This window comes from Ambystoma mexicanum, chromosome 1q (genome assembly GCF_040938575.1).
Source record: "Ambystoma mexicanum isolate Mex_15411 chromosome 1q, UKY_AmexF1_1, whole genome shotgun sequence".
Classification (NCBI taxonomy): Eukaryota; Metazoa; Chordata; class Amphibia; order Caudata; family Ambystomatidae; genus Ambystoma; species Ambystoma mexicanum.
In genome coordinates this window covers 674,605,839-674,628,137 of record NC_090922.1, presented here as the reverse complement: position 1 = coordinate 674,628,137, position 22,299 = coordinate 674,605,839, and the positions used below count along the sequence as shown (strand labels likewise).

The window sequence follows — 22,299 nt, the reverse complement described above, 5'->3', positions numbered from 1 at the left end:
CATTTACTCCTCTTGAGATAGGCCTGGCTGCTCAGTCACACTACCAACTTGTGTAGTACAGACCTATATCAAAAGGTGGGTTACCGTATACCAAGCAGACAAGTGGTGTGCAGTCTCACAGTGTGATTGCATCAATTCTTACCTAATACCCCTCCCAACCTACCCCGCAGTAGAATTTCTGTATTGTTGCACTTTACGTTCTTTCAAGGCAGATTAGTGTCTTACGCAAAGTAACACCATAAAGTATGTAGCAAATGCATCGAAATGGAACTGAAGTTAACTGTCTCTGAGCACGCTATATGTACCAGTGGTGACATCGGCATCGGGACGGAGGCCCTCGAGGAATATTGAGTCGATTGGCATCGACGCGCAGCGCCCCCTGCTGAAAATGTTTTCTGAAGCAGCTAAAGCTGAATATGGATATATCAAAAGATGAGGAAGACGTGGGAGGAACATCCAATCGAAAATCTTGGGTAAGTAACTTGTTCTTCTCTGTCTCTTCTCCTGACCAATGGACTCCCCACTTGGTCTCCACCCTTTCCTCGCCTCACCCATTAATAGAGGCACTGGGTGGGAAGTAATCCTGGCGTACTTCTCATCTCTAGGTGCATCATTAATGTCTATCAAAATGGCACTATCATGGCCCAAGGTTCTAAACCTACTCTTCTCCTTCTTGACCGGTGCCTGTCCTCCCTCATAAACTTCCTCCTCTCCACCACCGGCAGGAGTACCAGCGCCATCGCACACAAGCAACCAACCTAACATCAGAAGTTAAGGAAGACGCTCCACAACATACTGAATGACTAACTGAGAGATAGCCATGATAGGAGGACACTAAAGACTACATACACAGGCAGACCAAGTCGCAAGTACTAGGACGATTCATCAATGGCACCCTGTCCCCGAACCACACCCATGCTACAACAGACCCATGTCACGATAGATAGCAAGAGAATAGGGAGCACCGAACCTCAGCTCCTACACTAGAGGGAGAGAAATAGACATACCCAATCACATCATATAATGCTCATTAAACGCAAATGGAAGAAGTGGTATTTGAACCAGGACACAGACCCCACTAACCCAACTTTCAAATCTCTGCATACCAAACCCAGCCAAAACATCACACAACCATCTCTTGCCCAGCAAACTGCATGCACTTTACCACACTGCATCAGCAACAGACAAACAACACTTAAACAGCACCTACAGCACTCAAGGTCTCGCCCGGTCGATACTCTCACCAAAAGCTCAGCGCACTTTGTATAATGAACTGAAGCCGCCAACAGCACACCACTTCTCCCACTCTCCTGCTCCCACTCCATGCGACTAACCATACCGGCCCTCCTTGTTTACAGATCCGCCAGAGCGCCTGCGGACCAAGGCCGTTGGTGACGGTGCGCTATATACATACCTATCATTTGGTTGCCCCTCTTCCCAAAAGTAATGCTGTTGGTTTCACTTCACTATTCCTGTTAGGGTAAATGTATGAGTGTCCCCAACTGGGTCTTGTTCGCCCTGACTTGCTGTTAACCTGTCCATAATTAGTCGGTCATAGGTTTTACCTACGTAGAATAACTTTGAGTCATTCTTAAACGGTAACACTGGGTTTTGCTTTCCCGGGTCTGTTGTATATGGACACAAAAATCAGGTTTATACCTGCCTTTAAGTTGCTTATAGCACCTGTAAAAAGTGTTAAAATAAGTAGTTATTGCTTCCCTTAGTCTGTGATCTGAAATCAACTGTTATTGAATATTACACCCGAAGGTCAAACTCCCCTAGAATAACTGTTCTCCTGAATAGAGTTATAGGTTAATATTTTTCCTAGATCTGTGTTTAACTAGATCAGAAAAGTATATTGTCCAGTTGATATTACTATGCGATTTCTTGCTGAGCGTCACAGTACAACTGATGGGGTCTACTGCCCTGGTTCTACTGAAAGTAATATAAAATTAACTATTGGTTTTAAATTTCCTAGCACTACTTTTAGGTGTTCCAAATATGATTATATTCTTTGATCTGTGTACCTTCAAGCATAGCGTTTTTCCATAATGTGTTTATATAATCTGTGATGGTACTCATTTCCCCCCAAGATTTATCTGGGCCTACTTGTATTTAAATAAACAATTTATTTTTTGCAATACATATTGTTTCAGTGTTTCTTAGAACCATTTGTATTACAATTTCATTGTACTGATTTTACAGCCCTCTCTCCCTCCGAAGGTGAGCCTTGCTGCTCTGCCTACGCATAACTCGGGTGGTACAGCCTTCTACTAAGAGTGGAGTCTTGTACTGCCTCAGTTGAATGGTTTTGCTAAGCCCTTAGTTGGACGTAAGAAAAACTGTCCAGCCTGTCGCTGCTCTTGACACTCACCTCCCTGAGGGCTACAAAGTATTTTCCAAACCCAGACCCAAAATACCTTGAGGTGGAGTGGCCCTGATCTTCCCTGAGTGGGTCCCTGCTTCTATCATACCTACTCAATCTTACTCCTCTTTTGAATGCCTTGTCTGCAAACCTGGGATCGCACTTTCTCTCTCCCTTTCCACTATCTACAGGCCCCATCTCTCTCTTCTTGTCTGAATGGGCCGACCTCGCCACCTGCCTATCAACCTCTCCTACCAAACTCCTCATCCTTGGTTACTTCAACATCCATCTCCCAGTTCTGTATCCTCTGAAATTCCCTCGCTCCCTATTCTCCCCTCCGGCCCGACCCACTGTGCCGGTCACATCCTGGATGCCTTCATTTCTAGCGACATCTCCATCTCCAATCTGGTCAACACCTCCCGCTCTTGGTCTGATCAATCTCGCCTCTCCACCCACCTGGGTCCCCTTGGTCCTCTATCTGAGCCACCTCCATCACTGCCAGCCACCTTCACCACCACCCGACCGATGAAGCGAGTGTCAGTCGCTGCTGTCGCCTCCCCTTCATCCCAACCCCACCTCTGACTCTGTCCTTGCTAGCCTTCACCTCTCCAAGAATAGGAGTGTCATGTCGAGCCTTTGATCCATTGCAGGAGCTGCTGAGCCCCCGGAGTCCACCCAAGATGTAGCGCACTCAACTAACTAAAAACCAGGTGAGCCCGTGACAACCCAGGTGGAAAGAGGAAGTGGATAAAACAACAAACTCGGACACCTGAACTTCGAACTTCTTCTGGCATCTGCATGGATGAAAAATGTGTTCAAGGTTAATAACTCTAATTTCCCAAACAGAAATAATGTTTCTCAAAATAAAACACCATAAGTAATTACCTGATATCTCCTCTGAAACTGCTTAGAGGATTAATGTCCTTGTGTTACTCCTAACTTCATGACACTCAAGATTCTCAGTTTAATCCAAAATAGAACTTGAGATACTGAAACTCCCAAATTGCCTTTAGACTCTTGAATTTTAGTGTTAACGTTTAAATTTCCAGATAGGTAAGTCATTCTACTACCATATAAATCCCTTCTGGGGAAATAATACCTCATGCGTAAACAATGAATAACTTAAGACTGTGTTCAGGTTAAAAGTTTCAGTTCCTTAGAATTCTTGAATTGGCATTCAAGAATGAGTTTGTCTCAAAGGGCACAGATGAATTAGTCTCTTCACTGGTAATTAGTGTTCATGTTGGGCAGTTACTTTTATACGTTAAGTTCAACATCTGCCTCTGAAGAAAAGAGTTGTCTTTTACATATACCCAATCATATGAAACCACTGGCACTGGGAAAAAGAGTGTCCATCGCATTTAACGTATGAATCTGCTTTTACCATTTTGTTCTGCAAACGTTGAAGACTTCCTGCGGTTCATTCACGTTACCGCGCATACAGCCCCATTAAATAAGTAAAATGGGAAATGGTTGCAAGGAAATGAACCGCTACAGGATGCAGTTCGCTCCACTCAGTCACTGTGCATACTGCGCTCGGTAAAAGAAGAAACAATAACCTCAAACAGGATTCAAAATGTTAATATTCTGTGTGTGTGTCACAGTGCAGCCGGAAAGCAAGAAATACATGTCCGACTACAAGTGTCAGAAAAAAAAACGCAACGCTGATCTCTTTGAGGAAAGGAAACCCAGAAGAAGTTTCCCATCCTCACCTGAAGACGCCCGTAGCAGGAGACAAAGGCACTGACTGAAATCCTTTTCTTTTCTGGTCTCTGCGAAACACGACTCAATGCAGCTCTCCACGTATAACCGACGCAGCTAGGAACAGACGGAAGCCGCGGAGAGGTAAGCAAAATCAGATTAGAGAGTTCCGGTGAGATTCTCTCACATTAAACGGCTTGCGCTCACCCGCGCACAGTCCTGTCAACCATTAACCCCTGAAGAACTAAAATGCCCAACTGTATAAAAGTTATCAGATGCTAGCTTTCAATTATTTGATCTTTGGAAGTTCTATAGAGTTTTACTTGGCTTTTGAAGGGAAAGCTTCTTTATTTCAATTTAATTCTTCCTTTCTTCCCGAAGATCTTTCTTCTCCTGATGAAACTTGACTGGTTTCTTGAAGATTCAAAGTTTGCAATATTTCTCCTGAGGTCCTAGGCCCAAACGCATGAAGAGCAACCAAAAGCATGACCTGCTTACATGAAAAACTAAATGAAAGGCAGTTTAGAATGTTCATCCTAGTCCCTTGTTCTCCCATCCACCAATCATGACTCCTGCTCATTTCCTCCCATTTGGCTCGGGCTCTCACTAGCATTCTGTAAACCAAGGTTGAGGGCCAAACCAACTCCTGAAAACTTCACTGATTAACAAAAAATAAAATAATGAAACTCAGTAAAGAGAAAGTGAAACACAGAGCAGGTAATTGTGAATGAGGACTAAATGTTAAACTGTCTAAATTCAACTGGTTATTTACCCAGTGACCTGACAGTGTGTTAGTGTAAGAATATGGTAAAGTTACCGTTTCCCCATGTAATTTATAAAATTAAGCAAACTAAAGCAAAACCTACAGTATTCTGCACAGTGTTCGATTGTTGTGATGAGCAGAATCTTAAAATTTAAATCGCATTGCAGTTGAAAAAATATATACACAATCCTAAATAAATCCTTGCGTAGGGAGGTACAGTACTATTCACAGTACAATAACTAAGTCAAAGAAACCATTTCAGCAGTCAGTGATTCTAAAGCTTGCAGTGAACCAATCCAACCAAGTCCAACACAGGTGGCTTTGCTTCAATGGTCAAATTTGGTGCTTATGGTGAGCTAAAAAACTAAATAGACCAAGTCAAGTAGGTTCACTTCAGGGGTCGACGTCACAAAAAGGGCAGTCCTTGCGAGGTAGCCCACCCACTATTATGTTGGGTGTGAAGATGTTTCGGCAAGCTGGCAATTCTTCCTTGCCTTTAATTTGTCAGTGAACCATGTGGAGACGTGGTGTCTGTGTTTAAAACAACCTTCAAAATGCTTCCTTACAAGGGGCTAGAGCTTCATAAATCATTTCTTAGGATCACTAACCTTGGGCTGTGTCACGTGAAGTCCACCTGTAGTATCAGATATTTGGTGCCGATTGTACTAACTTCTCGGTGGTGTCGAGGAGGGGAAATAGACAGGTTCCTAATTGTTTAGAATAGACCTGCAATACAGGAATGTGTCCAGTTGGTACTAATGTAGGACCTCCTTTTAATATGGAGCATGTACATGTCTGTTCTCTTACCCACCTAGAGATTCATTCGAGGATCCAGAATTAGAGTGGAAGTTGGTTCTGGAGAAATCTAGTGCAGCACTGTTAATTGTGTTCACCGCATGGAATGGAACCTGTGTATCAAACTGATGTGGTTGTAATAAATGTTATTGTTCTTAATAGACTTCCATAATATGTAAATGTAGTCGCCGGGGGGAGGAGGGGCGGCGGTAGACATCTTACCCGGACTGTGCGGGGCTGCTGAGAAGGAAATGAAGGATGGGGTTTGTTAGGCAAAGTTTGAATGCAGTGCCCTCTGGGAACACTACAAACAACTATGACTACAGGTATAGGCAACCCAACCTTTGGTATAAGCTTGTACTACACCATGTTGGTAGTGTGTGAACCAGCCAGGCTCATCTCAAAAGGGAAAATGTGAGCTGTAGTGGAGTTAAACAAGGATTCACAGTTACGGGTATTCAAATAAACTCTTACACTAAAGGTTTCTTGATAAACAATTAATAATTTATCAGTCAGTTATAAAGCCTTCTTCAGAAGGGAACAATGGAATAGTAACACACAAATATACTTCAATACTGTACACTTTGAGTTTCTGAATCAGACAAGGCCCTTTTGGGATGGCCCACAGCCATAGGTAACTTAAGTAACAAGGATGCTGGGGACATTAATACCTTACTGTTGGCATTCAGAATACACTTTAAAAGTTGGTAAAAGGCAAAGGTTATTAGAACACAAGAGACCACAAATATTCTTAAGCAGTGCAGATACTTTTAGAGTTCACTTGAAGAGTCATTCAATTAAATAGGCTAAGCCAAAGTCCATGGGAAAAAGTCTTGGATAGGATAAAGCACTTCTGGTAAGTAATGGAAAAGGCTTTGTATAAGTTCTTAGGTGTCTTTGATGAAAAGAAGAATCAAATGTAGGGCCACAGGCTGATTAGACTTGCGAGTTGTGAAAGCACTTCTACAGTAAGAGGTAAGTTCTTAGACTTATTTTACAGTACCTTGGTAAAGAAGAAAAGATGCAGCTGATGACTTCTGGTCCTGTGCAGCTCTGCAGATCTCACTGTTCCTGGGCCTCAGTCGTGGGGACAAGAGGGAGGATGCCGGGGGACTCCTGCACTGTACTGGCACCGTCAAAAACTGCCAACCGGCAACTTTACCTTCAGTAGCTTTCACGTTTCAGCTCCTTATGGTACAGCAAATGGCAATAAGCGTGGTTCCTGGCTGTCAAGGTGGACTTTCCTTACTTCTGTGGTCCTGGACTCTGCTGAGGGGGCTCAGGCTTGGTCAGTCCTGCTTCGTGTGAGTCCGGAGGATCTTCCAAAAGCTTTAGGCCAGCTTAGAAGTAACGCACACAATCTGGTGTCCCTCTCCCTGGCTGTTTGGTTCCTGCAGCAACTCTGAGGAAATTCAACAAGCTCTGAGATGGGTGTCCAGGTGGCTTACTTTGGAGTTGATTGGTCCCACCAACTCAAAGGGAGAAGTCGTCCTTGCAGGGGCTTCTCTGTCGATGCAAACTTGGCAAGTAGTCACTGCAGCAGGGCTTCACCGAGCAAACCAACGGTCCAGGAGTTGCAGCAGGCATCCTCTTCAAGCTTTTCTTCGGTTCCTTCATCCAGTGGTCGACTCTGCCTTCCAAGCCAAGACTCGCCTTTTATTCAGTTCTCTCACATTCATTCCAGCCTAGCTGTCACTCACCCATCAGGGTGGCTGTCCTTGCCAGACAGTCATCCAGCCAATCCCCACAGAGTGCATTTGGGTCTCCTAGGAGACTTAAGCACAGGGAGTTTCGGGCACCTCCCTCACTTCCTGCCTACCCCAGACACCCTTGAGCCAGAGGCAGGTTTCACTCCTGAAGCCCGCCAAAGGCGAATTAATAAAGAAACCAAACCTGGTTTGGCACGCAGAGAATAGCTAGAAGGACCTTTCCACAAAGACCTGGCAAAAAACAAAGACCGTGGACCTTTTTAGCAAGGATGGCTGGATGCCATTTTGAAAAAGATGGCTCCCGCGGTTACGTTACTGGGTCCGCGAACGGTTGTGATAAATGCAGACCTTGGTAAGTTCAAAATGAAACCACTGCCACCAGCCAGTCAATTGAGGAAAGGGTAACACAAAAAAATGTTACATGTGCATTTAGACACAGGGGATACTAAGTAACCCCTCCAGCACTCTATTGTAAGATAGGGTTTGCTGGGTCTAGTAAGTACAATGCTAAGTAAAGCCAATTTCACTTTACTGCTCTGGGAAACAGTAGTTTATTCCAGAGAAGGTATTTAATCCTTGGGAAATCTAAAAAGACGTCTCTGTGCCACTGCACTGAGGGTGCTGTGTGACACAATATTAAACAATGATGCCTATGGAGTTTGTTAGACTCCATAACATAAAAGAAACAAACAAAGAAAACAATTAGAACTAAAAGTACAAAGTCCCAAAGTTCAGCAAAAGAGTGCTGCGTTCTTGTGTGGTTCTACATCGAAATAAATGAGAAGGTTGGGTAATATGGTACCAGTCTTAGTGTGGGCGAGTGCATGGGCACTGGTTGGGGAACGTGATCTTAATCCCACATAATCGGATGGAGTAGCAGGGTAAAGCTTACCTCTGATTCATTTTTGCGTTTGCTCACTGAGAATGCTGTGGGGCGAGCCTGTCTCTCTGGTTACTGTTTGAAGTAACCATGGCACCCAAAGAGTGGTTACCAGACGCGTTGCTGCGTGTGTGGCCGCGTCCGGTATTTCTACGACACCCATGGTCTTCACCACGCTGCTGGCTGTGGTCGTTGCTTGCCTCAGGAAGGAACACCTTCATGTCTTTCCCTACCTGGATGTGTGGCTTGTCTGAACTCACTCCCCTGACGAGCCGTCGGCACACTTGCACATGCACACATGCATTCTGTTGCACAGCTTGGGCTTCTCCCTGAACTTCACGAAGTTGTACGTTTCAGTATCTCAGTCCCGTTGATTGATTGGTCCGGCCTTGGCCACTCGCTTGGGCATCGAGTGACGAGCATCTTCTGGATAGTGCAAATCCTCCAATCCCAGGAGCAAGTTCCTACCTCCGCCTTCGTGCGCTTGTTGGGTCTCATGGCTTCCTGCATTCTATTGATTCCCTGAGACCTGATTTTGCATGAGGTTTCTTCATTGACTCTTCTATTCCCAGTTGTCTCAGTTTCAAAGGAAAATGTCAGACCTTTTGCAGGTCTCTAGCAGTTTCTTGAGACCTCATATGGTGGTCCTTGTGAGACAACTTGTTGAAGGGGTGTTTCTTCGGCAGCCCTGGTCTTCGCCAACAGTGGTTGCAAATGCATCCTTCAAAGGTGTGACACTTGCCTGTCGGATCTGACAGTGAGCTGACTGTGGTTTCCCCTTGAAGCCTCCGGTACACATCAAATTTCTGGATTTGAGGGCGATCAGGCTAGCTCTGGTTGCCTTCCTACCCTCTGAAGGCCAATTGTGTATTAGTACTTGTTAGGCTTGGCTCCTATGCTTGCATGTGTGCTGTGCCAGGATTGATGATATCAGAATGTAGGCTGTGAGTGTGGAGTGTGAGGTTGGAATGTTTAGAGTTGAATTGGTTCTAACCCAGGCAGTTACGATATGTGAGCCTGGGTGGTGGGAGCCAGTGGGCTCAATATCCCTGATCCTCTTGATATCTCAATGACTTGATGACATCTGATCCTGTAACTATGAAGCTAATAAAGTAACCACTAAGAGTACCTGTCCTGAGTGTCCTTGATGAGTGAACCCTATGGCTAAGGAGAGGTCATAACAATGGCGACAAGGATTGTCCAAGGTATGGTGAAGGAGGACCTTGGAGTGGACCTCAAGGAAAGCGAAGAGAAGCAGGTACCTGTGTGATGTCGTGTGAGTGAAGAGAGAAGAAGAGACTGCTGCGGAGAGTGCAGGCAAGAGAACAAAGTGACTGTTGAGGGAAAGCCCACTGCCCCCCATGGACTGTTAGCGCCCACCACCCAGGGCTGTTTGAGACTAAGCAGGGTCAGAGGAGGCTGCCTGGAAAGGACATATGGACATGTGAGGAGACGTGTCCAGGCTCGTAAAAGGGGTGTCTGGGAGACAGGAAGGATTGGTGCACTCTGGACTGCTTTAAAGCTTGCGGTTTCAGAGCATGGAGTTTGCCTGAGGGCAGAAGGCAGCGGGGGAGCTCCACAGCTGGAGTGATGAGGGGCCCCCGTACCAATAGAGAATATGTATGTCCGGAAAAAAAAAGGGAAAGTACGTTGCTTTCATCTGCAGGCGTCATTGGAGGTGCTTTGTGACTGTGATTCCTGGGCACGGCTCTTTGGCCATGTCCGAGGTCACTCAGAGCGGTGAAGGAATTTGCCGCCGTTGGGCCTGGAAAGATCCTTTACGCGCTGATGTCAGCAAGTGACTGGTGACGTCACTGCCTCTGCAGGAGGTGATTGCGTGGATCGTCCCTGTATTCGTGCTGAGAATGGTGTGCTGGGTTGGCGTGCCGGCGGTCGTAATACGCAGCATGAAGAAGCGGTTGTTAGAGCCTAGAGTAAAGGACCTTATCGAATGTAACAACGTGCCCAGGAAGTCATCTTCTCGTGTCAAAGAGCTTTTTGGTTTATCTGAGGGATGTGGTCTTCGCAGGACAAGTGTAGCCTGCATCTGTGTTTCATAAGGACTAGAAGTGCATTGCCGCCAAGTAGGCTTTGGGCGGTAGGATTATGCCGCGAGCAGGCTGGATGTTGCGAGTGCCATGCAGCTCATCAGAGCCGTGGCTTGAATAATGCTGTTGACATCGATTGGCATCCCTGTGCAGAGATTGGGTGAGGCAATCGGTCTACCCACTGAGAGCTGTGCAGAAGGGCAATGGAGAATGCAATATTGGTATCGTTGGCAGAGCATTTATATATGTATGCCATTGTTTAATCATTTTATGGAGTGCAACAATGTGTTTATAGCATGTACTGATTTGAGGTTAAGGTAATTTGGAGGGTGACTTAGATGAGAGATGACTAACTACTGGCGCATTTATGGATATGTACTTGTGATCTTGTAGAATGAAAAGTGAGCTACACGTTAGAACTGGGGTGGTGTGTTTAAGTGATGTTGGAATAATCAATGTAAGGCATTTTGGGTTTTAGTGTTTGCCTTAGTGCCAACATGGACTTTTAGGCTCTAATTGGACTTTTAGGCCTGAACTAAGGTTTGTTGTATCAGAGCTAATTTTTGCTTGTGGGTGTTCAGTGAGATGAGTGATTTTATGCACAATTGGAGGGATGAGATAGCATTAACGTTTTGAGGCATTTCAGCAGTTAGAGTTGTCTGTGCTTTGGCAACATGGACTTTTAGGCAATGAGATCTGCAATTTATAATGTGATTATACATATGTCAATGCAATGCTTAGTATAATCAGTTTTGAAGCATTGTAGGTGTGATGTTTTGCTTGTGCGTGAATGGATGTGCAACCCATGATGACTGCTAGAGCGACTGCAGCGCTGCTTAGCAGTTAACATTCTATGTGGGGGTTGTGTGTATCTTGGGTATCTTGTGTCTGATGCATGTTTTGGAGTAGTATGTGAGTGTTTTGTGTCGGTTTTGTGCATGACCAAGGAGTGGTCAAAGAACTCTGAGGTGGGGTGTGTGTGTGTGTGTGTGTGTGTGTGTGTGTGTGTGTGTGTGTGTGTGTGTGTGTGTGTGTGTGTGTGTGTGTGTGTGTGTGTGTGTGTGTGTGTGTGTGTGTGTGTGTGTGTGTGTGTGTGTGTGTGTGTGTGTGTGTGTGTGTGTGTGTGTGTGTGTGTGTGTGTGTGTGTGTGTGTGTGTGTGTGTGTGTGTTAGTAGGGGCCGGCTAGTACCAGAAGCTTTGATGTTGTTGTGGGTCTGCGGAGCCCAGAGGCAATCTAGCAGGGGACTAGTGCCTGAAGCTGTGTGAAGCTTTGTCGTTTTTGGTGACCTTATGTAGTTGTTAGGGTCTAGGGATTTCGCTTGAAATTCTGAAGATGCAGGTGACATTGCATCTTGTGTTTTCTCTACTTGAACTTTTAGGTGCTTTCTGGAGTTTTCCCTTGATCAATTTCAGAAGCCTGACAACGTTTCATCTGCAGCTGTGTTCACTTTGGTTTGTGTTTTGTTTAGAAGGGCTCAAGTGTCTGGCCAACATTTGTAGCTAGGGCTAGTTGTGGTTGTTTTAGTGACAGCTTGTTGCCTTTATTTATTGGTGTGATTAGGTGAGTGATTGGTGAACTGGTGTGTCTTTGCTTGCATTTCTTAATGGATTTAACAGTGGTATGAGTTGAGACTGTGGTTCCTTTTTGACCCAGGTAGATTGTTGGGTTGTTAGTGTCTTGCGTTGTTACGATAGTACCAGCTTTTTTCCCGGCTTTGGGAGTTAGTGCTCAGAAGTGGCAGTCCGAGGTTCCTTTGTGGCAGGGGGGGAACGGAAGGTGAATTGTGGTGGTTTGATGGGTTAGGAGTGTTCGTTGTGGCGGCTGGGTCTGTCGTAGGATGTTAGTTACTCCTGTTGGCACAATTTCCCGGGTGCTAGTGGAACATGGTTGAGAGTGAGGAGTGTTCTGATGTTTGAAAGTGTTTGGTAGTGGGTTGTTTTTATGCAAGAGGAGGAGGTGTTGGGGTTGCTTCCTCCAGGTGAGCTGGAGGTGTGTTTGTTGTAGGAAAGGAGGTGCTGGGGTTGGCTCTTATGCTTGCATGTGCGCTGTGCCAGGATTGATGTCGTCATAAGAATGTAGGCTGTGAGTGTGAGGTTAGAATGTTTGGAGTTGAATTGGTTCTAACCCAGGCAGTTACAATATGTGAGGGGTGGGAGCCAGTGGGCTCAATATACCTGATCCTCTTGATATCTCAATGACTTGATGACATCTGATCCTGTAACTAAGAAGCTAATAAAGTAACCACTAAGAGTACCTGTCCTGAGTATCCTGAGTGTTCTTGATGAGTGAACCCTATGACTAAGGAGAGGTCATAACCGTACTGAATAACAACACAGTAGCCATGCCTTTTCTCTGCATGTGAGGTGGTGTGGGGGTCTGTGCAGAAAAGCAATGTGACTCTGGATCTGGGCACTAGAGAGCCAAGTGTCTCCAGTGGATCAACTTACCAGAACAGAGAATGTCATAACGGTGGGAGCTCTGCCAGGAGGTTTTGGGGGCTATCTTTGCCCTCTGGGGGACTCGTCAGGTGGACCTCATCACTTCACTGTAAACGATGTAAAAGTTCTGCTACAGGGTATTTCCTTGGCAGGGGGCTCTTGGGGACACTAACTAGTGACTGGACGTTCAACCTCCACTATGCATTCCCAACAATCCTGGTCATTCCTCTGGTTCTTGGGGGGGGGGGGGCGAGGGGTACTATGTTGATTGCCACGGACTGGGTTCAGAGGGCGTGGTACCCAGATTTGCTGGCTATTCATTTGCCATCCTTAGCGGTCTGGAGCCGGAACCTTCATGCATTACTGCATGGGGTAATTTGTTTGCTTGGAGCTGGGAGATTGATCTGGAACCCTTTACTTGTCTCATATTCACTGTGATTTCGTTTTCTATAATAGCGAGCCTGCATATTGCCACTGTGAATGGATCCCTGACTGCTGTATTGGTTTTCTAGAGAACCCCTGAGCAAGTCTTTCTTCACGATTCCCAAGGTTGTGTAATTTTTGCGGGGATTGTGCAATCCGTTTCTACCGCATCAGTTTATGGGATTTAAATTTAGTGTTCACATTCCTTATGGATGGTTCATTTGAGTCATTGCATTTTTGGGGTCTCGGACAGCTCGCCCTTATAGTGATTTTCTTTGTTGCAATCATTTCCACGAGAAGGGTGAGAGAGCACCAGGTGTTCTGTTAAATCCCTTATTTGGTTTTCTCCAGAGAACGTGATGTTAAGGGAAGACCTTCCATGCTCCCAAAGGTGGTCTCAGACTTCCACCTCTCAAAAGATCCATCTTCCTTTCCTCCACTGCATCTTTCCAAAGCAGAGGAACGATATCCATTGACTGGACCTGGTGCAGGTTCTCAGCTACTTTTCTTGGACAAGGCACATCAGGAAAGATGACAAGCTTTTAGTTTGTTCTCCCGGTGCCCTTGCTGCTAGGGCTGTGACCAAACGGACCCTGTCAAAGTGAATCATTTTCTGCATCTCAGAATGCTAAGATCTGGTGGGAGAAAGAAATGTCTGAAGGCCTCAAGGTTCACTTTACCAGAGGTTTGGTTGCCACCTCTTCCCTACAGAGGCTATTGGGGGGGGGGGGCTCCTCTGTCTTGGACATTTGCCAAGTGTTTATGTGGGCTTCTTTGCACACAAATACTAAACATTACTGCTTGGATTCCCTTTCGGCGGAGAAGTCCCCCAGAGTTTATTTTAAAATGTATTTTATTTTATAACCACACAGTGCAACAGAACATAAATAGAACACATCAAGCCACAACAAAGGCCAAACCACAGATATGAAAAAGAAAAGAAAGAAAAAACAGAACAGAATTAACTTAACAATCCCCTTCCCTCCCCCCTATGAGCCTGTAGGGTGTCCACCATCATTATCCGTTCCGTGTGGTGGGGTTCCGTCGCTCTCAGATCCAGCCGAGGTCGACCCCGTACTAAACAGTTCAGCCAATAGCACCTTCCATGCCGTGAGGGAGCTCACCTCTTCCTCCCCTCCCACCCTGCTGGCCTCCCACCATGCTGTCGTCTCGGCAGCAGCCCATTTCTGGAGGTCACGCCACCATACCTCCACCCGTGGCCTCTGGCAATTCTTCCATCCCATGGCTATTCTGCGTTTGGCAAGTGTATAAGCCAAATCTTTAAGCTTCTCCACGTGCCGAAGCTTGCGCGCCCTGGGGTACCCCCCAAGCAAACAGGCCCAGGCCGAATCTATCTTAAGTACAATGCCCCTCCCTGCCAGCTTCTGCGCCACTTCACTCCAGTAGGTTGCAATCACTGGGCAGGCCCAGAACATGTGAATCATATCAGCGTTCTCTGTGTTACACTTGGGACACGCCTGGCGCCCAGCGTCTCGAAATCTGGAAATTCTCAGGGGGGTCATGTATGCCCTATGCGTGATATATAGTTGTATCTGTTTAAACCTGGCATTCCTCGATACTTTTTTGTGGTACCCCAGGGCGCGCTCCCACTGCCCATCCGCCATCGGGGCCCCCATCTCTGTTTCCCATTCCAACCTCAGGTACCCCAAATCCTTCCCAACCTTTGCCATCAGCATCTCGTACAGCCTGGAGACCTCGTGCCCGCCCTCGGATGCGTCATACATAATCTCCAGCGTCGCATCCGGCTCGTCAGCCAATACGGTCTCGGGCCAAGTGCTCCGGACCTCCCTGACCACTCTATGGAACGTCATGTGTTGCCCCGCATGCAGCCCCGCCCCCGCCTCCAGATCTGCGAACTCCGCCAAGGCCCCATCCTGCCAAATGTCCCCCAAAGTGACCAGCCCCACTGCCTCCCAGTATGTTCGCAGGATGGCCCTAAGCTGTCCGTCTTCCCCTGCCAAGGCCACCAGCGGCAGCTGCGGCATGCACGGCAGGGGATCCCCCATCATCCGGCAGGCTCTTCGCCACATGTTCCTGCCCAACGCTAGCATCTTAGGACGCCCCCTCATCCATGTGCTGGATACCCAAATAATCTCTCGCAGGTAGAAGGGGGAGCAGTCCTTTCCCAACAGTCTATGTTCCGGGGTTTCGTCGTCCGAAAGCCACTTGGCCACGTACTGCAGCTGCGCTGCCACGTAGTAGGCCTCAAAGTTCGGCAGCCTCACGCCGCCTTTCTCATAAGCCTTCTGCAATTTCCACAATGCGACCCTGTTACGCGTGCCCTGCCATAAGAAATCTCTACATGCCCCATGTAGTCTAGCAAAAAACCCCTTGGGTATCATGTGTGGAATGTTATTGAAATAATGCAGCAGCCTAGGTAGCACGACCATCTTAAGCATAGCACCCCGGCCCATCATCGCTAAGGGTAGTTTCTCCCAAAACCTCATGCACTTCTCGATCCTCCCCACTGCCAATTCAGTATTGTGCCTGTGTTCCTCCCCGGTCGTGTGATATACGTCTATGCCAAGGTACCGAAAGGTGCTTGTCGCCCATGGGATTCGCAATACTGGCAACCTCTCGGCCGGTATCCCCACATAGCCGCCCAGCGGGAACAGGGTGGATTTCCGAGGGTTGACCGCTATACCAGAAAGCCAAGCAAACCTCTCCATCACCTCCAAGACATATTGCAGGTTCTCTTCAGGGTATTGGAGGTACAACAGCATGTCGTCGGCATACAGGGATATCAGATGGCTCTCCCCTCCCACCTCTATGCCCACCGGGTCATACTGTTGCCGGAGGTAAATTGCCAAGGGCTCAAGGGCCAGGATGTACAACATTGGGGACCAAGGACATCCCTGCCTGGTGCCTCTACCTAACTGCCACCTATCCGACACTACTGCCCCCGTACGAACTCTGGCTAGAGGCGCGCTATATAATAATTCGGCCCACCTCCTGTACCCTGGCCCCATTCCGAAGTGATCCAGTGCCGCCAACAGCCACGGCCAACGAACAGAGTCGAACGCCTTGACCGCATCCAGCGCCACTATCGCCATTTCGCCGTCTTTGCTACATCCCCATTCGACCACTCTGTGTAGGCGTCTATGGTTGTGGGTAATGTTCCTGTCCGGGACATAGCCCGTCTGGTCAGGGTGAATCAGCTTGCCTATCACTCTCCTCATTCTAGCCGCCAAGACAGCTGTTAGGATCTTGCTGTCCTGGTTCAGCATTGACAAGGGTCGATAGGAGCCGCAACCGTGTCCCGGTGTATTGTGCTTGGGGAGTGGCACTATGACCGCTTCCCTGAGTGATTCTGGTAGCTGTCCCAGCTCAAACGCCTCATTAAACATGTCCAGCATGGGTGGGAGTACCTCCTCCCCATACGCCTTATAAAACTCGCTGGGGAACCCGTCCGCCCCCGGGGCCTTGCAAGTGGGCAGCTGTCGCACTATTTCTCTGAGCTCTTCCAGAGTGATCGGAGCATCCATCTCCTCTCGCTCTTCATCGCTGATTCTGGGCAGGCCTATATCCCCGAGTACTTCCTCTATCTCCTCTCGGCTCCCCCCTTCCCGATCTTCATACAATGTTTGGTAGTATTCTGCGAATGCCCCATTTACCCCTTCTTGCGTATCGATCTCCGCACCCCCTTCAGTGATGACCGATCGGATCGGAGCCCTAGGGTTTTCGCTCTTATATAGCCAAGCGAGGAGCCTGCCTGTCTTGTCCCCACCCGCATGCAACCTCTCAATGTACTTCGTATAATTCAGGTTACAAAGTCTGTCCCAATGCCCAGTGCACCGCTGCTGCAGCTCAGTAACTACTTCCACATCGGTCCCACCCTTCTCCAATTCTTTTTCCAGCTCGATCTCGGCCTCTCGCAGGTCGGTCAGGATTCCGCCCATTAATCCCTTGGACTTCGCGATAGCAACTCCCCTCATCACCACCTTAAAAGCCTCCCACAAAGTACCAGCCGATTTGACACTCCCTGTGTTCGACTCAAAGTACGCAACTATCTCCTCCCTCATGTCCTCCTTGAATACCGGATCCCGTAGCGCTTCCGCCCGAAGGCGCCATGTTGGAATCCGTGCACGTGGGGGGCGCAGCCGCCAATGCATGATTAGGGGCGAGTGGTCTGAGAGGACCCTCGCCCTGTAGTCAATCTGTTCACACTCCGTAAGAATGTCTGGAGTGGCAAAAAAGTAGTCGAGCCTCGTGTGCAGTTGGTGCGGAGCCGAATAGTGCGAATACTGCCTCCCACCCGGGTGTCTCGCTCTCCACACGTCTACCAGGCCTAGATCCGCTAGCAGCGACTGCAACACCTTGGCCGCTGGGCTGGGCCTAACCATTTTGTCATCCGACCTGTCCTCCCGGGGTTAAGCACACAATTAAAGTCTCCACCCCAAATTACTGTGCTCCCCATCCCTTCACCGAGTCTCGCGCACAGTGTCTTGAAGTAAGTCGCTGTGTCCTGGTTGGGCGCATAAGTGTTTATGATACAGACAACTCTACCTTCCACAATCCCCCGAACCATAGCCAGCCGCCCGTCCGACTCCACAACCTCCCCCAAGAGCTTGAACGGGACATGTGGTGCAACCCAAACCAGCACACCCCTGGCATACGCAGAGAATGTGGATCCAACCACTGTCCCCCTCCATTTTCTCCGCACCATTTCAAGTTTATCCCGTGTCAAATGCGTCTCCTGTAACAAGGCCACGTCTATCCTCTGCCTCTTCAAATACAACATGACCTTATTACGCTTCAGGTAGCTATTCAACCCTCTAACATTCCATGTCAATACCTTAAGGTCTCCCATGATTTATCCGTAGCTCCCACTTCCCCCTCTGGTCTGATCGCCTCCCCCCAGTCCCGACTACATCCCTTCTCAGTTTCTTCCCCAGGCTCACATAACAACTAACACCCCCCACCCCCCTAACCCAACCAACCGCCCAGCTCCATCCCTGGATCTCAGGCATCCCCGTGTTCGGTTCTCCACGGAAGCCCCCGTAGAGAACCCGACAGGGTGTCACACCCCACACAGTGACTAACCTAACCACACACTGGGGTACGAATAAAACGGCCCTCGGATGCCCCCTACACATTTATATCCGCGCTCGCGGACCATGTTCGCAACAGTTAAAAAATGCATCCCCATCACAAAGTGGCAAAGACTATATTCCAGTCCAAATGTTCAAAGTCCGCCAGGCCCACTGTTTCACTTAACTCTCCCTGCTCCGTCCGCCATCTGCTCATCAGGCTCCTGAGGGCAGTTCTGCGCATCGAGCCATTCCATGGCCTCCTCAGGGGTGTCGAAAAACAGCGTCTTAGCCTTGGAGAAGACCTTAAGTTTGGCTGGGTAGAGTAACATATACTTGAAACCGGCCGTCCGCAGGCGCCTTTTGACCGCCCCAAAGTTCATCCGACTGCGCTGCACTTGTAGAGTGTAGTCGGGGTAAGCAGAGATGGTTGCCTCCCCTCGCCGTATGGTGCCCCCTTTACGAAAATGTTCCAGAATCTTCTCCCGGTCTTTGTAGTTGAGGATCTTGGCGATCACGGGCCTGGGCGGATTACCCGGCGGTGGCCTTCTGATCAGGGCCCTGTGTGCCCTCTCCACTGCAAATCCCTGCGTTAGGGCACCTCCGGTGATCTCCTGCAGCAGCAAAGTCTCAATAAAATCTGTGGGATTCTGGCCCTCAGCTCCCTCCGGTAGGCCCACAATCCGGATGTTGTTTCTGCGGGCCCGACCTTCTGCCTCTTCAGCCCTGCTTTCCAGGTTGCCTACCCTCTGCACCAGGGCATGGATCTCGTTTGTCCGCGGTGCATTCCGCCACAGTCGGGCCCATCTCCTTCTCCAGGGTCTCTGTGCGCTCGGCCAGGGTTCGCACATCTTGCCTCAGGAGGTTCACGTCTTCCTGTAACGCCCCGACCTGAAGTTCCATCGCAGTTTTCAGTTCGGCCACCGCAAGTTGGAGTTTGGTCTCCCATGTCGCCTTCAGATCTGCGATCGCTGCCAGGACCTCCTGGTTCGTTCCTCCTGCGGCCATCTCCTTGGGCTGGGCCTTTTCTTTGCTCCTGGTCCCCTCGGTGCCAGGCGATGTCTTGGCAAATTCGTCGAGCGTGGGCTGTTTATTCTTCGCCCTCAGGAGCTTGCTCGTCATATCTTCGATCAGGAGCGTCCCTTCGATCTCGCTTAGGCCCCAGGCCTGGGGGCACTATGTCCCCCCGTCGCCACACAGTTTCGGCTACCTCCAGTCAAGCTTGCTTTCGCTGGATCGCGCTGAACGTGAACTGAGGGAATCGCCTCCAGAATCCGGTCCCCGATCCTTTGTCCCAACATCAAGCGACGGCAGCCATTTTGTCTGCCGGCGAAGCTCCGGCCCAAAAACTTCACGCGGCTCCTGAGTACACAAGCGCTGCACAATCCCGTATGAGAATGCATCCACATGTGCAGCCGAGCTTCGCATTTACAGTCATCACAGTCTATGCCACATCGTAGCGGCCGTTGCGCGGATTCAGCCGGATAATGTTCGGATCAGCGGGAGCTCCCGTTCAGGCACGTCCTTTCACATGGCGTCCAAGCCACTCCCCAAGTCCCCCAGAGTTGTCTGGGTTAGGTAGTGTCCTCCTGCTCTCATCCCTCCTCCAGATCCACATGCTGCTATGGGAGTCTAACGTAGATGAAACCACTAGAAGAACCTTGAAACACTTGTGTATAGGCACGTTATAAATGCCATATCATATCATATAACGCATTACTTGCCTCTCAGTAATTACTTTTCTGATGGATTTTTCTCCCATGGATCCTCATCCCCCTCCCAACCGGCCCCTATTGGCAGATCGCTAGCCAACGCGCTTGATTTCTGTGGCCCCTCGGCAACAGAGGGCCAGTCGGAACTGAGGTCATGGGGCGCACGGCCTTGACATATACTGGTCCCTGATGTCCTGTCCTGCGTGTAGAGGCATCTGACAGAGCTGATGCTGAGCCGCGCTGTGCCCCTTGGTGGCGGAAAAGTTTAGTTGAAAAAATCTGCTGACCTGGAGATGGAATATCGTAGATGAGGAATCTGTGGGATGAAAGAACATTACCTAGAGGTAAGTAATGTGTTTGGTTCTTGAAGAAAAAATTATGGGCGCGTGTCCCATATTCACTCCATCGAAGTTGGATTGTGCTACGCTGTAAAAATAAAGGTGAAAAAAAAGGGAGATGCTCATAATCCCTTCCGACATACTGTACGGGCGTCCCTTCCTAGGGACGGGAGACAGAACCTTTTTCACCAGAAAAACCTTCTTCCCCTTTAAATTTAGAGGTGTGCAGGGGTGAGCCCTGGGAGCATGCGCTACCCTCACTCCTCCCACCAGTGCTACTCATCGTCGAAGCGGAAAAGGGGACTGGGAACAGGCCGATTTCAACAGCACTCCTGGGTTTGGCTTTGCCATGTAATTCCAAGCGCTCTTCCTCGGATCCTTCTCTTACCTTTGTCTTTGTCATCTAGGTACTTGGACCTCCGGCGTCACCTTCCTCCCTAGTGCATGTCGACTTGAGCAGATTTCAGCAGGTGTACAGCCTGCGAGGGACTCTTTCCCACGTCGGACCCCCACGCTCTTTGCCTCCGCTGCCTTTGCCCTGACCACGGCTGGGAAGGTTGCACTGCATGCGACTCTGACTCCACACACACTGAAGAACAGGCTAGCTAGGCGGAGAGAACTCTTTGAAGCACCCCTTCGAGAGGACTTAAAGTTTGTCCAGCAGAGATCGAGGCCCAAGGGAGGGCCGTTATTTTCCATCGCACCCCATAAGAGCGACTCCTTACCGAGGAAACGCCCAAGCGGGAGGAACCTCTCGAGTTCTGTTACCAGCACACGCACCGAGGCTAACCCAGCTACCGGCCTTACGGCCAAAGGGTCTTCTTGACCGCAAGGTTCTTCTGCCGGGTCTACACCCGAGGGGTTTCGCTCCAGTACCAGCACCATGTCGAAGGGGGCGCCTGCATGCATCACTACCGGTGACCATGCCGAGGGCGTTACGCCTTCCAGGCCTAGACCTGAGGTGCGGGTTGGGCCTCATGCTCCAACACCAAGAGTCTTGGGCGAGGCTGTGTCCGGAGGGCCATGCACCACGACTTTGGCACGCAGCCCGACGAAATGGACATTGCGCCAGACAACATGGCTGCTCGTCCAATGCCACTCCTAGGAACCAAGCAGGCGGGTGAACGAGTTTCAAGATGGGACTGGTGTCAACCAGGTATGTGGCCTAGTGTCCATCAGTAGCGCAGGGCAGGTTCCCCCTGCAACCCAAACTGGATGTGCTCCGGCCCCAGCAGCCCCCAGCCACTCAGTCAGTATCCCCTACCTCCTATTCAGCCTCCGAGGACAGATCGTCGAAAGGTTTTTGGGGCTCATGCGAACCCCCAGATGGGTGCCATCCTAAGGGATGAAGTCAGGGACTTGCTTCCTCCGGTGCCTACAGTCATTCCTCCCATGGCTCCAGCACCACAGGCCCCAGCGCAGCCCCCGCTGCCGGCTACTTCGATTCAGCCCCCAGTGCAGCCAGTTCTGAGCCAACCTCCGCAGCAGCCTCCGGCTGTGGTCTCCACACCGCAGCTCATGGCACCCAGCACTCCTCCTCCCGCGGCGGACAAGCGGGACACCCAGGCAGATACGGAGGAGGAGGACCCTGACACGCCATCGTTATTGAAGGCCTTTCCCGATAGGCTTGCAGGTGTGGCAGAAAATCTGGGCCTTCCTCATCCCAGGGTAGAGCAGCCTGAGGAGCTGCTCTTGGCAGAGGTCCTCTCCCAAAGACCCCCTACCAAGACTGGTGTCCCTATGCAGAAGGATGTCGTCGCTCTGGCCAGGAAGGGTTGGCTCAAGCCACACTCGGCCCAACCTGTTAATCGGCGCCTCAATGCCAAATATAGACAGATGGAAGGGAATACACTCTTGCTATCAACGCACCCCCAGCCACACACGTCGGTGATCGCTGCAGCATCACTCTACTCTAAGCCTCAGTCTTCGGCCACCTTGTCGCTGCTAGGCAAGGAGGAGATCTTGGAGGTATACGGGAAAAAGCTGTACTCCAACGCCTCCCTGCACCTGCGTCAAGCCATGCTTGCAGTGGCTGACCAGAGGTTGTGGCAGGAAATATCAGAGTTCCTTCTGGA

General features: G+C 49.3%; 1 protein-coding gene across 3 annotated transcripts in view; it reads left to right on the top strand.

Annotated features, from left to right (window-relative positions):
* Positions 1-22,299, top strand: part of HCCS (holocytochrome c synthase) — a 338,093-nt gene that overhangs the window by 310,945 nt on the left and 4,849 nt on the right. The gene's annotated exons all lie outside the window — the stretch shown is intronic.